Source organism: Chiloscyllium punctatum, chromosome 45 (genome assembly GCF_047496795.1).
Source record: "Chiloscyllium punctatum isolate Juve2018m chromosome 45, sChiPun1.3, whole genome shotgun sequence".
Lineage (NCBI taxonomy): Eukaryota > Metazoa > Chordata > Chondrichthyes > Orectolobiformes > Hemiscylliidae > Chiloscyllium > Chiloscyllium punctatum.
The window spans coordinates 44,509,187-44,527,422 of record NC_092783.1 but is presented as its reverse complement, the minus strand read 5'-3'; the positions used below and the strand labels follow the sequence as shown (position 1 = coordinate 44,527,422).

The window sequence follows — 18,236 nt, the reverse complement described above, 5'->3', positions numbered from 1 at the left end:
ACCAGCTAGCTGCAGAGGAGTGCTGAAGTGCATCATTATATGCTATCTAAACAATAGCTTATCACAGGTAATGCATTTGATTTTAGTCTAATGATTTGCCACAGAATTCTAAATTATCTCAAATGGATGTCACCATGTTAGTATTAACACAAAGATCTTGGACAGAAATTCAACCTCACTTGCAAATGGGTCACAGGTAACAGACTGCATTAATGTTGAGTATAATATGCTACCTGCTGGATTCATTCCTGCTTGAGGTTGTGGTGGGGTAACATTCCCCAATGCTACTTAAAAAAGGTCAGCAGTAAAAGTGGAAGTACCCTTACACAGACAATGAATACCTGAAATAGATCTCTGCAAGTCCTCCAGGCCCTGTAATTTCCTTCCCCACAAGGTACAGGAAAATCTGTACTCACCATTCTCATCAATGAAGAACACAAGTCAATATCAAGAGTGTAGCTTTGAAGGATGTGGCTATAATATTACAAGAAATACAGTAACCCTACAAGAGTAATTAAGGCTCAATCTCTGTTCAGGGCCCCAATACTTATAGCACCAATACACACCAACACTTCTCCTATTGTCACAGTACCATACCTCCTCTCTACATACACTCATGCCTATTCCAACCCTCTGTTCTGATACGTTTCATAGCATCTATAATATACACATTTTCTATACATTTTAAAAAACTGCCACTAACACAATACTTTCTTTCTTACCAGGGTTCAGTTGGCTGGAAGGCTGGTTCGTGATGTAGAGTGATGCCAGCAGCATAGGCTCAATTTCCACACTTGTTGCGGCTATTATGAGTGTTCCACCTTCTCAATCCCAATCAGTTGTGTAACTGCAGATAGAAAGGTGCCACTAGAGCAGGCTGACTGGCGTACCTGAAAAGGGAGGTTGCACCAGGTTATATAACATGGGGAGGCAGGCAGTCAAAATGGCCACTGTCATTTATCAGCTTGCTCAGGCAAGATGGACATCGACCAGAAGTCAATGAGGTTCTTCTTTAAAAATACAAATTGGACTCTGGTGAAGTATTTGGGGTCATAAAACCAAATGATATAGGAGAATTAGGCGATTTGGCCCTTTGTGTCTGCCCTGCCATTCAATCATAGCTGATACATTTCTTTACCTCATTCTCCTACCTTCTCACCTAACCCTTGATGGTCATTCTAGCCATCCACGTATGCTCTGCTTTTCAACGCGATTACAGCTGATAATCCTCAACTCCTCTTTCCTGCCTTTTCCACATAACCCTGAATTCCCTCACTGATTAAAAATCTGTCTATCTCATCCCAGAATAAACTTAGTGACTCAGCCTCAGTAGCCCTCTGCGGTATAATGACTGCTAGCAGGATCCTTGCTGGAATGGAGGTGGCACTTTCTATCTTCTTCTTGGCTGTAGATCATTAAACAAAAGTAGACAGAGTGCAAGTATCACATGCCAACGTCAGAGGTGGAAAGAGATACTGGAATAACTGGTATACAAGTTTCCACTTGAACTAGGATTAAAGGAACATTGCAGAATGAGGAAGTGGCTATGACAGATACTGTACTGCGGTATTGTGGTTAGACAGTCTTTGGCAGTGTCCAAGAGAGGAAGCTACAACTGAAATGTTATGGCTGTGCATGTTGTACGGTAAGAGAACCTTCTATTATCTTGACTACTTTGCTGGTCACAAAAATCACAATCTCAGTGAACTTCCAGCAGCAGGTAGCTAGGCAGGGCCACACCCACTGGAAGCAACATCCAAGCCGAGGTCCACTCTTTTGGAGGAGTGTGGTGGGTCTTCAATTGGAGCCAAAATGCTGGCTTCGCCATCAATAGGTGACTGGCAGTAATCACTCATCTGTCAAGTCTAATAATTTGGTGGGCTCTCTGCCCTGAAGTAGCAATATTTCAGTTAGCTCCTTAACTAAAGACACAAAATGGTTGCAGTGCTTTCAGCTACTGTAGCCGGATGTTTACAGGGCTAATGGTTACAAGAGTCTGCAACAGATATTAAAAAAGGTACACAAAGGAAAACTGAGCCATTTGTAGGTTGCAGCTATAGAGAGGAATTTGCTTTATGTATACATAGTTTTCATTGTAAATTGATAAAGAAAAATCTAACTCAAATCAAACATTTCAGAAGAAAATACTTGCACGATAATACAGAACTTGTAACACTTATTTCATCCCAACTAAGCACCACTTTAGACTAATTATCTCAGCAATATCTTCAAAAGGAAAGCAAAAGTAATTTTAAAATATCTAAAAGCAAACCAGTGCAATACTGCCAGCTACATCCTTGCTATTGCTTAATCTTTCTTTCAAAAACGTCTCACAACATATATAGAATACGTACGTTTGCTATATAAATGCAGTATCTTTGCTGGAATGTCTTTGAGGTATTTTGGCAACAAATCCACTTTTATAAAATTCTAAAACATTCTGAAGTAAATGATGACAGGATTTCGGCTTGCAACATTCATTACAGTAGTGTGCCCACATAAACGTAAACTCAGGTATTTTAGTAGCAGAATTGCTTCAGTATCCAACACAACCACAACTAAACTTATGATGACAATCTGAACTCATTGCAAATCTCATGAGAGAGACTGGCCTGAGCAGCACTGCCACCAAACCGATTCAAACTTTTATTGAAGAAACTTAAAATAAGAGAATTCAAATCAATCACTGCCACAGAAATATTCCTTACTGAAGTGAATGCTGTATTCCGACGTTGAAAAATATTGTGCTCTCCACAGTTGGAATGACGCAGGTTGAATACTAGGGCGTTAACAGGTAGCAGTCAGCTATTGTACAGGGAAGGAGTTGGCAATCCTGGCATTATTCACATTTTACCCAGAATCCCTGAATTCTTGGCAAGTAGGTGCCCAGTTGTTTTCAAAGTTTAACAATGTTGTTTGTTGTGTAAGGAGATTGAAATTAAAATGCTGCTAGTTCTGCCAAGGGAGATTAAATGTAATTTTTCCTGCATTGCTGTTCTCCTCTGAGGGAGGCAGAAGGCTGGCTTTTATGGCTGAAATCTTTAAATGAAGGACCTCAAGAAAAATCTGTATTATTTTGGTTTTGGAATAATTTACAATTGAATAATTAGCTTGGTAGCAAGAAACTAAAATTTAAAAACTCAACTAACCTAATTGAAAATCATAGCATTTGTTGCAAACACGGTAGTTAAGAACTTAATCACCGAATGCATTATTTTGGTTTAAAAAGACACTTCTCTAACACTGATAAACAAGAAAAAAATCCTTAAACAGTTATTCATGCCTGCATGTTCCCTAGTAACTTCAAAAGCAGCACACACTAGACAAATGCATCACAGAACACATCAGATGGCCTCCTTCTTTAGAGACCGCAAATTCCCTTCCCACGTGAGTAAAGATACCCTTCAACGCATCTCGTCCACACCCTGCACCTCTGTCCTCTAACCCCACCCCTCCAACTGTAACAAGGACAGAACACCCCTGGTGCTCACCTTCCACCCTACCAACCTTCACATAAACCACATCATCTGACGACATTTCCACCACCTCCAAACAGACCCCACCACCGGAGATACGTTTCCCTCCCCACCCATTTCCACTTTCCGCAAAGACCATTCCCTCCGTGATCAACTGGTCAGGTCCAAGCCCCCCAACAACCCACCCTCCCTTCCTGGCACCCTCCTCTGCCACCACAGGAATTGTAAAACCTGCACCCACACCTCCTCCCTCACCTCCATCCAAGGCCCCAAAGGAGCCTTTCACATTCAAAGTTTTACCTGCACATCCACCAATGTCATTTATTGTATCCATTGCTCCCGATGCAGTCTCCTCTACATTGGGGAGACTGGACGTCTCTAAGCAGAGCGCTTTAGGGAACATCTCCGAGACACCCACACTAATCAACCCCACCGTCCTGTGGCCCAACATTTCAACTCCCCCTCCCACTCTGCCGAGGACATGCAGGTTCTGGTTCTCCTCCACCGCCGCTCCCTCACCACCGATGCCTGGAGGAAGCATGACTCATCTTCCGCCTCGGAACACTTCAACCTCAGGGCATCAATGTGGATTTCACCAGTTTCCTCATTTCCCCTTCCCCCACCTCACAGCTCCAACCTTCCAGCTCAGCACCACCCTCATGACCTGTCCTACCTGCCTATCTTCCTTTCCACCTATCCACTCCACCCTCCTCTCTGACCTATCACCTTCATCCCCACCCCCATTCACCCACTGTACTCTATGCTACTTTCTCCCCAAACCACCCCCCCCCTCTCATTTATCTCTCCACTCTGCAGGATCCCTGCCTCTATTCCTGATGAAGGCCTTTTGCTCGAAACGTCGATTTTCCTGCTCCTCGGATGCTGCCTGACCTGCTGTGTTTTTCCAGCACCACTCTAATCTAGACAAATGCATCAGTCCCTCTCTTGGGTAGTGACAATAAAGTCGTTTTTAGTCTAGGAGATCACATTTTAGATAGAATGTGATACCTTAGATCAGGCTGCTAGCCAGCTTAGATCAGGCCATATGGATTCCAGGACAGCAGGACTGATGTATGAAGTCTGATTGGACCAGATAGGATTGTTGTTTAATGGAATGAAGTGACATTTCATGGAAATGTATAAACATTCTAAAAAAAAGGACTGGACAGGCTAAATGCAGGAAGGACATTCCTGAAGGCAGGGGAGTCAAGAACCAGTTTCGCAGTCAAAGGTTATGGGGTAGACCATTTAAGACTGGAATTCGCTGCTTCAGAAAGTGGCTGAGGTCAAAATGTTAAATGTTTTCAGGAAGGAGTTATAGTTCTTAGGACTAAAAGAATTTAGAGGTATGGGAGAAAGCAGAAACTGGGTACTGAGGTGGCTGATCAGCCATGTTCCTATTGAATGGTGGAGCAGATTCAAGACGCTGAATGATGCATTCTTGTTCCTAATTCTTTTTACAAGGATGCTTAAAAGGAGCAGGTGCAATTTAAAATCTCTGCTCCTCCTTCAACAGAACAATGGAGTTGGAAACTTTGAAGAGGTTTCCTCAGCTAGAAGGATCACTAAAAAACTTCCAACTTTTATAAAATAAGTTGCTCCCAAGGTGTCATTAACAAAGTAATTGTGTAGACCACTTCGTTCACTACTTTTATCCATGTCCTGGATGTGTTTGGGATCAAATAACTTTCCTGGTTGATTTCTAGATGGCAAGATATGCAGAAATATTTGAAGAGGAGAAGGTAGTTGATTATACTGTAGAAACCTTTTGTTTGAGGGAAGGGGGCTAAAAAGTGTTAGCAAATCACTTTAGGTGTAACTGTAATGTTATGCACAGAGCCAAGTCCAGTGCTAAACACATACATATCTATAGGAAGTCAAAGGTGGAAAATTACATGGGGATGTCCTGCCCACAAAAGGAAGGCAAATATAAACCACATCAACCAATATAAAATAGAAAAGTAAATATACAAATAAAAAACAATTGCTATATATCTACTATGAATCAAAATAATGACACTGTAAATAAGGCCTATTACACTGCACTAAATTAGAAGTAATCTGCTCAGCAATGCTTGGTTTATGTTCCACCAGCACAATTTGACTGCAGATTATATTACTGTCTTGGTCCAAACATGGAGAGAGGAGAATTCAATAAGTGATGGGGGAGTGACTGCCTTTGACAGCATGGCATCATTTAATTGATTAAGTCATCCATGATCCCTAGTAATATTGAAATCAATGGCAATCAAAAAAGCTGTCCACTAGTTGGAGTCATACTTAGCACAAAGATAGATGCTGGTGGTTCCTTGTGGCAAACCATCTGAGCCTCAGGCTTTCCTCAGAGTACTGTCCTAGTGCCAATCATTGCTATTTCATCAATCATCTTCCCAACATCATAAAGGTTAGACATGGCCTACTCGGTGATGGTTCGAGGCCATTCAACTCCTCAGGAAAGCATGCAGCAAGTTGTGGACAATCTCCAGGCTACAAAGTAGCGAGTAACATTCAATAGCCCCTTTCAAACCAATTATTTCTGCTGTTTAGAAGGACAAGAGCAGCAGACACATAAGAATGCTGGCGACACGTTCCCCAGAAATTATACACCAGCATGATGACTTATAAAAATAACAATGTTCAACCGTTGCTAGCTAAACAACTTGGAACTCTCCATGAGATACTAGGAAGCTCTTGCTTTAAAAGGTGCAAAACTTGCAAATTTTAAACATTCAGAGAGGCTTAGATGCAGTTATACAAGGAATGCAGGAAGTTAACATATAGGCAAAGCAAGCAATTAGGAAGACAAATGGTATGGCGGCCTTTATCGTAAGGGGACTGGATCACAGGAGTAAAATAATTTAAATACAACAGCTGACATATGTACACCACATGGATTGTTGCAGTTCAAGACAGCAACTCATTGTCACCTTCTCAAAAACAATTATTGAGGGGAAATGCCCATATTTCAAACAAAAAAAAACTGATTTGAAAAATGTGCTGTTTTGTCGCATCGAATTTAGTGAGTTATTCTGCTGCTAATTTAGTGCTGTGCCTCTTTAAAAACAAAATGTAATTGGTGTTAAGTAAACTAGATACGGTCAATTAAATAATGCAATTAGAAAGTGCTTGATAATTTTTTTTGCAATGGCTAGCAAGTATTACTTTTTAAAATGATATTTAGGGATGGATTTTCATTGTGTCCTGGGACAATGTCGACTGACCCTCAACAACTTTGGATTAGTCTGGGAAACAGCGCCACCTCCTTCAGTCAGCCTGGGAGTCTTCAGTACGCAGTTAACAGTAAGCTGAACTTTGCAAGTCTCATGTCTTTAATTTTTCAAGGCATACACCCAAAATATTAACACAGACCTTTTACCAGAACAAATGCTGTCAGGGTTGCTTCCCATTTCTGTAATTATAATGTTCTATTGATAAAGTTAGCTCACTGGGAGTACCTCACCTCAAAAGACTAAAGGTTGTAAGTTCAGATCCATTCCAGAAAATTGGGTTGGTATTTTATGCTCTGTTGGGTGAGTGTAAACTACCAAGTGGAGACAGGAAAATTGAATGCTATGGCAGGGGGCACCTACCTGGCTCTGCTGGCAGAGAGGTGTCAGAGGTATGCTTGCTTTTGATCCAATTGAGGTTATTAAGGAACTAATAAATGGAATCTGATGAGGCCGCCAACACCAACCTGACATTACCTAAGAATACAAGCTGGGAAATAAAGAGTAGGGCAAGATTTCATGGTCTATCCGTTGGTGTCCATATAATCACAATGCAACTTTGCTGAGGGACCTGCTGGACTGACTCGGTGAAGCACCCTAACCTGCCTCATTACCTGGGTGCCTCGTTGAGGACTCACTGCAGTCACAGCAGTGGCTACCACTCACTAGTGGGTCCTCTTGGGAGCAGGATGCCCTCCCAGATGGAGTTGGAAGCCATGGCCTCAGTATGATTGCTGGATAAGTGTAAGATTTAAGGGTGGGACTTGTAAGCCAGGCTTGTCTAAGATTTTCCAGCCTATGGGACCATGAGTTTGTAAAAACAAATCTAGGCTAAGACTCGGAGGTGCTGTGTTGGGGAAAAAAAGAAAATATCCCAAAGATATCCCAAAGCAGTTTATAGGCAGTGAAGTACTTTGAAGGTAGTCTTAATGCAGAGGACATAGTGCACACAGCAAACACCCACAAACAGAAATGTAATAAAAATCAGATAATGTGTTATGGTGATACCAAACAAGGTTAAAACACACAACAGGTATGGGATAACTCCTTTGCTCTTCTTCCAAATAAAGCCGTGGATCTTCTACATTTGTCTGAAAGGACAACTCCAGTTTGACATCTCATCTAAAAACTGGAGGGTGGTGCTACATCTACCGACAAGCCAAAACATTACACAGAGGTCCCAACCACAAGGTTTTCTTTATTACCATTTGAAATCTTTTCCTTTTGATCAGATTTGTGTATTTTGTATATATGCCATATAATGTGAAACCTAAAGACAGTAAACATTTTAAATGCTCATATTCTCAGTCTTAAAAGGCAAATGCTCAGTCCAATTTAAGGACAAAGCTTGGAGAATGAAAGCAAACAGCCACAGGCAAATAAAAATGGAATAGATTCTCATTTCAGTAACCTGTATAGCAACAAGCTATTCCTTAAATACCAAAAAAGTGCTTCATTGGTGTTCATGAGAATTATGCACAATCTTATTAATTTTAAAATCAGACATATGCAACCACAAACAAAACTATGACTGCATAGCCATGGCAGTGTATCAAGTCAAATAGTTGGCAGCCAGTTGGTCACGTTGGAACCTGCTGATGTCATTCTCTAAAACTGTGGATTTAAATCATGTTAATCTGTCTCTCTCCTGGAAAACAGGAGACTTCATATCCCAATCAGCCTCTTTCTTTATTGTCAAAGGGATTTAAACAAAATTCAAACCACTTCATGAAGAACAGTAATCTTTCCCTTTTGTAATAGCACTTAATCTACGATATAAAAAAAACGTAAATCCAGAACTTCAGGCATATCCACAGTGCCAAAGATTCAAACTGATACCCTAAATCTGCACTGCATTGAAAAATGGCAAAGACTTAGTTAGGTTGCTTTCACATCAATAAATGCATTGGGCATGTATTAAATGTAAAAGTTGTAATATAAGCATTTCAGTATACTTGATAATATGAAAAACGAGATCAACATCAAATCCATCTCACAGAAAAAACGCACGTGTCAGTATGAAAACCTGAACTCAAAGCTTTGTGCACATACACCCCCAAGCTAAATTTTTATATCTTATTTCTCCAGTGAACAGACTTTGACTCATGAACATATAGTGGGAAAGCATTCTATAACAGGTTTGCCCACCTGCACTTTTGTCATAAAGTTGGTTTGATGGACAGGAGCCACAAAAGGACTTGTGGGTATGCACAAACACTAAAACATGAGGCTGGCAGCGTGTTAATTCAAGGGCTACAGATAGTAGCTAAGTTCAGATTTCAAACAGTTCTAATCTCACATTTTTAATTTGTTTGAATCAGGTTCTCCTTTTCCTGGCTGGGTGAACACTCTGCAGTCTACTAGGCAGACCTTAAACCAGGCTTCAATGGAACTACTGAGGTCCCCGTACTGCTAAGAAAAGCAGCAACCCTTACATGTGACTTCCAAACAACCACCATTCCCCCAACATCTACCCTAAGAGATACAGGATGATTCTAGATTCCACTGGAGGAAGATTGAAGTTCAGAAAATGAGAAGATCAGGACTCAAAGCTGGGTCCCTTCACATACTCTAAAAGTCCCCACAAAAACTAAAAAAAAAGACTGGCTTTCTGAGAGTTTGCGGCTGGTGCTTTGAGGATCAGCTGCTCCGTCATGCACACAGATTGGAGTGTATGAGGTGTGGGCAACTGCCAATGACTGCTGGTAGTGGCAGGGGAGGGGCCTAGCAGAAAAGAACAGTGGCACATAAAGGGAGCCCCATGAATGGATGGGGATGTTGTAAGAGGGATCAAAGGAATGGGTGCAGCTTCAGAGGGATGGCATGGGATGGGGATTTTACAAAAGCACTATTGCAAGGTACTGAATTCATTGCAAATGTTGTGGATGTCTCTGCTATTGTGTATATTTCACCTGTATTCATGCTCCAAAGTTAATTATAAAACAGTTTAAATCATCCTGATCTCTAAGAAACATTTTGCAACTATATAGTCTATGTTACTTTATCTTCCAACTTAATAATCCATTAGTTTATTTCTGAAAATTTAAATGGAAAAGTGATTGTTGAAACTATCTGCCTCGCTGTATATAAATATATTGATTTCATTGACTGTTTAGCCTGCTTGTTAAAAATCAATGAACTTACACAGCCAAGCATTCTCCACCATGAGGCCACATTTAAAGTGATATCAGTCTGCAGGAGATTCCTACCACAGCAATTGCTTGAACCATGGTCAGATTTCCTCAAGGTCAGGGCAATTAGCTTACATTGCCACAAACATTAAGGACATTGCCATTAACCGACAAATGGAAGATTCCGTAACATGAAAGAAATTTCATTTTTCAAATTTCAAAGATGCAACTGAAGAGAAAACAGTAAAGAACACAAAAAGATAGATAGGGTAAGGATAAAAGTTGAGCAAGAAATGAGTTCATATTTTTTGGTCGAACAGTTGACGTAGAGTCACAATGCATGAAAACAGACTCTTCAGTCCAACTAATCAACACCAGCCACATTCTCAAACTAAACTAGTACCACTTGTCTGTGCTTGGTCCACATCCCTCCAATACCTTTCCTATTTATGTAACTATCCAAAATGTCTTTTAAAACTATAACTGTACCTGCATCCACCACTTCCTCTGGCAGGTCATTCCAGATATTAATCAGTCCGTGTAAAAACGTTGCCCTCATGTTCTTTTTAAAACTTTCTCCTATCACATTAAAACTATGCCCCCTGGCTCTGAACTCCCCCACCTTAGGGAAAAGACCCTTACTATTATTGACCCTATCCATGCCCCTCATGATTTTATATACCTCTATAAGGTCACCCCTCAACTTCCTAAGCTACAGTGAAAACGGCACCAGCCTATTTTAATAACTGAAACCCTCCATTCCTGGCAACATCCTGGTAAATCTTTTCTAAACCATCCCCAATTTAATATCCTTCCTATAGCAGAGTGACCAGAACTGCACACAGTACTCCAGAAGAGGGCTCAAACAAGATAGAATGCTGCATCTTAAAAAGATATGGAATACAATGTTAATTTCACTCTGATCACAAATTGCATGTCATATCACTTTAACTTGATCCACTTAATCTCCTAAAGCAAGTTTCTAAAATAGTTTTTGCTTGAGCACAAAGTAACATAGGAAAATTACACAGTATCATTTTTGCTGCATTTTTCCACCCGAGTATTTTGTACAGCAAAAACAGTTCACACAAGCAACTTACCTGATGAAAACAAGACTAGGAATTCAGATGTTGAGGCTAATGTTCTGCTGACATGGGTTCAAATTCCTGCATAGTATGTGGTGAAACTGAATTCAATAAAAAATCTGAGATGAGAAAGCTAGCCTAATGGTGAACATGCAATCACTGTTGATTGTTGTTAACAACTCATCTGGTTCACTAATGTCTCTTAGGGAAAGAAATCTGCCATCTTTACCTGGTCTGGTTTACATGAGACCTACGACAATGTAGTTGACTCTTTACTGCCCTTTGGGCAATTAGGGATGGGCAGTAAATGCTTTCTTGAATTTAAATTAACGTTTTAGCCATCAACTATGTTGATGTTTTTTTTAGTTCTTAGGCAAGAAAAAGTGAGGATTCTGTCCTGATAGGACTGCTGAGGCCAGGTCATTTGAAAATTTTAAAACTGAGATTGGTTTGTTGAGATACGGGTATTAAGGGATATGGAATCAACAAGATTGAATGGATTTGAGATACAGATTAGCTACGATCTAAGGTCGTGGAATTAGCTTGAGGGGTGAATTCCTACTTTCATCCTCTTCGAAGCATTAATTTACAGGCGAGGACTGATGAATTTACATCAACTAGGATAATGCTGACCAGTGACAAGGCTAAAATGAATTGAGAACGCACATCTCAATTCAGTTTTAACTCCTTAGCAATAGTCGACACCACCAATGCTATAACAGGAAGCTTTGTAAAAGGAAATTTATCTCCTTGTGGGAATTTAAAACCCATATTTACATACTACGTTTTATGTCGTAAAGCATTTTAAATTGTTACACAGGGGCAATGAAATTTGACTGAGACACCCAAGGAAGTATTTATTCAGGTGACCAAAAGCTCCATTAAGAAGAAGGCTTTAAAGGAGTGGCTTAAAGGAGGAATCAGATATAGAAAGGAAGAGTGGTGTAAGGAAGGTATTAGGGTAGAATCTAAATTGGAGGAATTCAAAGGTGGAGTTCAAGGAAAGACAAATAGATTTGAGACAGAGTTACTTATTCAAGTGCAAAGACACAAAATGTTAAGAGATAAACTTGAAAAATATGAAAATCCTCAATTTAATAAAAAAAATGTGAAATAGTTATAGACAAACGGTAGTGCACCAATAAACATTTAACAGGTAATGACCAAGAGAATTTTCTCAAAGATTTTTTCTTGAAATTTCTTCTTCAACCCCTACAGCCTTCCACTGTCAACAACACCCTCATCTTTCAAATCACCCACTGTTCTTCCTCTTTTCTGCTTAAGTTTGACTAGTTTGAGGCTGTTGTGTTGAATTAGAAGAATATGGGTTTGAGAACCACTCCAGGATTTGCACACAACTTAGGATGGCATGTCAATGTATTACTGAAAGAAGCTGATTAGTGATTTGAAGTTCCCTTCATAATGTCGCATTTGCTTACAGTGACTATATCTAAAAAAGCAACTCAGAGATTAAGTAATTAGAAGCAGAAGTATTAAAGTAATGCTTTGTAAGTAGTTGCTCAATAATTTTAAATGTTACAATCAGTGAAATACTTGTGAAGCAGGATCACTTTTGGAAAGTAGAGGTAGAACGATGATGTATAAAAGTGCTCATAAAGAACTCTAACACAGTACAGGTACTGAATTCGATTTCTCCCACTGAAGTTTTTAACTTCTTTTGCTTGGGGAAGCAACCAAACTATTCAAAAATTGGAATGCCTTGATTTATCAGCACAGACATTGGACTTGATGTTACCAGCATCACTTCTTTCTTCCAGTCTGGAAGTGATCAAGAAACTCTTAGCATTGTAGCCACGCAGTTGACACTTTTACACAAAGAAAACAAGATTGGTTAAAACAGACATTATATATTTTACATAAACCAGTAAGACTGGAGACCAAATTCAACCGTGAAAATTAAAAAGTGTTTCAATGAAATCAACAGTAAAATAATTTTTTTTTTGCATGCGATCTTAACTTAGGGAGGAAGGCAATTAGCCATAGCCCACAAGGGACCATAACCATCTCTCTCTCTGTCTGTTGGAAAGATATACAATGAGTCATATGGTTTGACCGACATGACTCTGCATCTAAGTAGGAGGATAGAACCCCAGATTCGACTTAAAACAAAATAAGGATTGATCCTTGCTGTTAGGAACATAAGGAACAGGAGCTGGAGTAAGCCATATGGCCCCGTGAGCCTGCTCAGCCATTCAGTAAGATCATGGCTGATCTTTTCATAGATTCAGCTCCACTTACCCACCTGCTCACCATAACCCTTAATGTAATTTACTGTTCAAAAATCTATCTTTGTCTTAAAAACATTCAACAAGGCAATCTCAACTGCCTTGAACTGCGTGAATCCAGAGATTCACAAGCTTCTGGGTGAAGAAGTTCCTTCTCAACTCAGTCCTAAACCTGCTCCCCTTTATTTTGAGGCTATGCCCCTAGTTCTAGTTTCACCTGCCAGTGGAAACAACCTCCCTGCTTCGATCTTATTCATTCCCTTCATAATTTTATATGTTTCTATGTTTCCCCCTCATTCTTCTGAGTTTCAATGAGACCTTTGCTGTTGGCATTAATCTGAACCACACACTAGCTATCGTGCTAATCGTTTTCATAACTGAAGTGACCACATTAATGACCCTAACAGTTGATATAACCACAGTAATAATGGCTTTCAAGAACTAATTCCAGTCAATTTTTCCTCTAATAAATATGATTCAGAGCCACAAAAATCAATAAATTTTCATACTTTAATTTGAGATGTAGAAGGTATTCCATTACATCATGTAATATGTATATAGGTAATTGTGCTCTATTTAAAATAAAGACCTTTTAAAGTACACCAACTACAGTTCTGTACATTTGATGCCATATTAAAAAAGTCTTTTTTTAAAAAAAAGGTTTTTGCTCCCAACTCCTATACTACTTTTGTTTCAGACTGTAAATTATTTTAAACTTTTACAGTAGTACCACATACAGACAAATAAAAGAATCCTACAGATGACACATCATCCCTGCAAAAACCCCACTAGCTTTACTCAAAAGATGATCGCCTTCTAGTCCCTTTTGTGTATACAGATCTCATTCTGGAAGTATACATCAGGTTTTTCATTTAAAAATGCAGTAAGACTAGCACTGAACAAGAGAGTTTGGGCGGCACGGTAGCACAGTGGTTAGCACTGCTGCCTTACAGCGCCGGAGACCCAGGTTCAATTCCCGCCTCAGGCGACTCTCTGTGTGGAGTTTGCACATTCTCCCCGTGTCTGCGTGGGTTTCCTCCGGGTGCTCCGGTTTCCTCCCACAGTCCAAAGATGTGCAGGCCAGGTGAATTGGCCATGCTAAATTGCCCGTAGTGTCAGGTAAGGGGTCGATGTAGATGTAGGGGTATGGGTAGGTACGCTTCGGCGGGGCAGTGTGGACTTGTTGGGCCGAAGGGCCTGTTTCCACACTGTAAGTAATCTAATCTAATTAAGAGTTAATCACAAACATAATGTATAGTCCGAATCTGCATAAAACTAGATATAGGTAGAGAAATAGTTAAGATTTTCCCAAACAGTTCCCATTTTTAAAAAAAAAATCACTATATCATAACAATTTACCTTGTCAACACAAAGAGTTACTATAATTTATGTTTCTCACTCTGCTTGGATCTTGAGAATAATAGCGGGCAACATACTTTTAGCTTATTAAAAAAATCCATTGATACAGTTCAATTGCATTGATGCCTAGGGCAGAATCTCCATTACCTTTTGTTCTGATAATACTTGGTAAGGTTTAATCACAAGTAAACCTATTTAAAGATGAATTTGGGCTATTTCCAGATGAAGAGCGTTCCTTGTCTGGTTGCTTTCAGCCTTTTTTCAATGCTCCACTTGTGACAATCTGGAAAGAAAGACTAGTGTTATATAGCCTTTTTCACTACCGCTGAATGTTCCAAAGCACTTAACACCCAACATTTGAAGCGTAGCCACTAATGTAGGAATCTAGAACTCTGAACTATGGGCCGCAAAAGGCATGTTATACAGGGCCAATGTCATAAGGTTTGGATATAGGAAATAGCAAATTCTTCTTTATTTATTAATATACTTCAGTCAGTCTAGTTGAATTCTGTATCTCGAAACCATTTATTATGGTTGTAGTCCTTAACAGAAATAGCAGAGTTGAAACATACCCCTCAAAGATGGGCCAATTCATATGCAAAGTCACATACAGGTAGATCAAAATACATTGAGCTATGTACTTGAACAGCAGTATTACTCAGCAGGCAATGATTGTCAAAGCACTCATGTCCAAACTTTGCTCAGCATACTTTATTTGCCTTGATAATACAACTTAAAAACAATTATTGGCTATTTTATTGGTCTGCATTTTAATGTCTCTCTAACAAAGCCAAGAGATAGTTCTCTCAGAAAAATTCTTACCTGCAACTAAGGTATCCGCTGGTATCAATTCATGCCTGCATGAAGCTTTATGCTCGAAAGGTACACTATGGAGAGTGCTTATGTTTCATGTTCTTCAAACAAAAAGGTCTTTTAACAGTCAGAGTATGCCCCTAAGCTGCCTGTTAATAAGTGCCCATAAAGAAAATATCTTGTACTGGCTGTCACCTCATTATTTGATTAATAAGCATATTAAATGTTACTTCAATTATTAAAAGGAAAGTAGTCAGAGAAAAAGAAAACTATTCAACCCATCTCAACATTTTATTTTGCTCTTTTTTTAAACACCAATAATACATTTATTAATGGGGAGTGGGAGCAAATTTTCTTCAAAATTATCCATAATATTTCATGTGGATTCCCCAAATAATCTTCACCAAGATATCCTTATTATCACCAAATTCCGCTCCAAAGAACACTAAACTGTGCTGCCCACACACCTGGTTATTCACACCAATCAACAGAAGCAAATTAGTATGTAAGTTAGCTCACTGAGCTGTAAGGTTTGGTTTCAGATGTTTCGTCACCATGACAAGGTAACATCATCAGTGAGAGTCTCCAGTGAAGCAGTATGTCCTGCCACTCTATGTATAGATCATGGTTTCTTAAAGGTGGGTGATGTCATTTCCAGTTTTTTTTTCCCCCCCAAGGGAAGGTAGCTAGGATCTAAATCAATGTGTTTATTGATAGAGTTCTGGTTAGAATGCCTCGACTCTAAAGAATTCTCGTGCATGTGTTTGTTTCACCTAGGATGTGTTTTTGTTCCTATGCTGTGTGTGTTGTCCCAGTCAAAGTGGTGTCCTTCTTTGTCTGTATGCATGGAAACTAGTGATAGCAGGTCATTTCTTTTGGGGGCTAGTTGATGTTCATGTATCCTGGTGGCAAGCTTGTTTGTTTGTTTGCCCGATAGTGTTTTTCACTGTTCTTGCCTGGTATTTTGTAAATGACGTTAATCTTGCTGGTAGCATCTAATGGATCCTTTAGGTTCATTAGTCACTGTTTGTTGGTAAGTTTGTGGGCTACCATGATGCCAAGGAGTCCGAGTAGTCTGGAAGTCATTTCTGATATGTCTTTGATGTAAGGTAACGTGGCTACAGTTTTTGGTTGTGTTGTGTCTGCTTGTTTGAGTTTGTTTCTGAGGAATCGGCGCATTGTTAAGTAACAGTTTTTCTTGAAAATGTTGTATAGATATTTTTCTTCCATTGTTTGTAGTTATTGGGTGCTGCAATGTGATGTAGCTCGCTGATATATCTTGATGCAGCTCCACTTGTGGTTGTGGAGATGATTGCATCTGAAGTTAAGCATTTGGCCTGGGTTTGTTGCTTTTCTACAGACGGAGGTTTGAAGCTCTCCATTAAATGTACATTCAGCTGTCATGTCTAGGAATGGGAATCTGTTGTCGTTCTCCTCCTCGTTTGTGAATTTTATGCCTGTCAGGATATTGTTAGTGGTGTTATCGGTTTCCTCTAATTTGTTCTGTTTTGTGACAAAGGTGTCATCCGTATAGTGGACCCAAAGTTTGGGTTGGAGAGATGAGAGGACAACTTGTTCAAGTCTCTGCATTTTTGCTTCCACAATGAGTCCTAATATTGGTGATTCCATGGGTTTTTGTTGACTGGTTTGTAGGTTTTATTTTTGAATGTGAAATGGGTGGTGAGGCACGGTCCACTAGCTTGAGGATGTCGTCTTTGCTGATGATGTTGGTGCTGCCTGGTGTTAATGGTCCTGGTTTTTCTAGTTGTGCTGCCAGTGTTTCTTTGGCCAGATCAATGTTACTGGCTGTCCAATGAAACTACTATTTCTTCCTCTTCTATGTTGGTATCTTTGATGGCGTTCAGGAATACTTGGGTGGACTGAATGGAGTGGCGTGAATCTTCAATTAGGTGTTTTAGTTTTTCGTGGAGTTCCTTGGCTAGTTTGTATGGTGGTGTGCTAGGTAGAGACACAATGGGTCTGGGGGTTTGGGGGTAGAGAGGGCAGTGGTGGTGGGCAGGTTTGTGTATCTTTGGTAATCAGTAGAAGTGTGGTGTGTTGGATCCATCTGGTTTCATATTTTGGAAGTCTGTCCTGTTTTATTCTCCTGATTTTTTTTGTGTTAGGAAAATGAGATTTTGCTTAGGAGTTGTGGGGGCCAGGTCTATTGCCACCTTCTGGTAAATGTCAGTATCTGCAAGCAGAGCATTTGTCTTTTTAAGACAGTCTGATTTGTTTAAAATAATGCTCATGCATCCTCAGAAACAAACCCAAACAAGCAGACTCAGTGCAACCAAAAATCATATCCATATTACCTCACATCGAAGATGTATCAGAAATGACTTCCAGACTACTCAAACCCTTGGCATCATGGTAGCCCACAAACCTACCAACACACAAACAACCTAAAAGGATCCATTAGATACCACCAGCAAAACTAACATCATTTACAAAATACCATGCAAGAACTGTAAAAGAAACACATCGGACAAACAAACAAACAGGAAATTTGCCACCACTTTGACTGGGACAACACACACATCCTAGGACAGGCGAAACAAAGACGTGCATGAGAATTCTTAGAGGCATGGCATTCTAGCCAGAACGCTATCAATAAACACATAGGGTCTAAATCAATCTACCTTCCTTTGAAGAAAGAACCGGAAATGACATCACCCACTTAAGAAACCAAATCCTATAAATAGAGGCGGGACGTACCACCAGCGCTTCACTGGAGACTTGCACTGATGATGTTTCAGGGTGACGAAACATCTGAAAACAAACATTCCAGCTCGGTGAGCTAACTTACATATTTCTCATCAATCAGAGCTACAAATCTTCTCAAAACTTGCTAGAAGCAAATTGAGTGGACTAAAACATTTGAAGAGTCTGATAATCT

General features: G+C 39.8%; 1 long non-coding RNA gene across 9 annotated transcripts in view; it reads right to left on the bottom strand.

Moving 5' to 3' along the window:
• Positions 1 to 18,236, bottom strand: part of LOC140467326 (uncharacterized) — a 94,992-nt gene that overhangs the window by 21,846 nt on the left and 54,910 nt on the right. For 8 of the 9 annotated variants that reach the window (XR_011955415.1, XR_011955414.1, XR_011955409.1 and 5 more), the window contains 2 exons: positions 14,672 to 14,807; positions 723 to 890 (listed from right to left, as the gene is read on the bottom strand). This is a non-coding gene — a long non-coding RNA (uncharacterized lncRNA). The remainder of the gene's footprint in view (positions 1 to 722; positions 891 to 14,671; positions 14,808 to 18,236) is intronic. The other variant, XR_011955418.1, reaches the window with a different exon arrangement.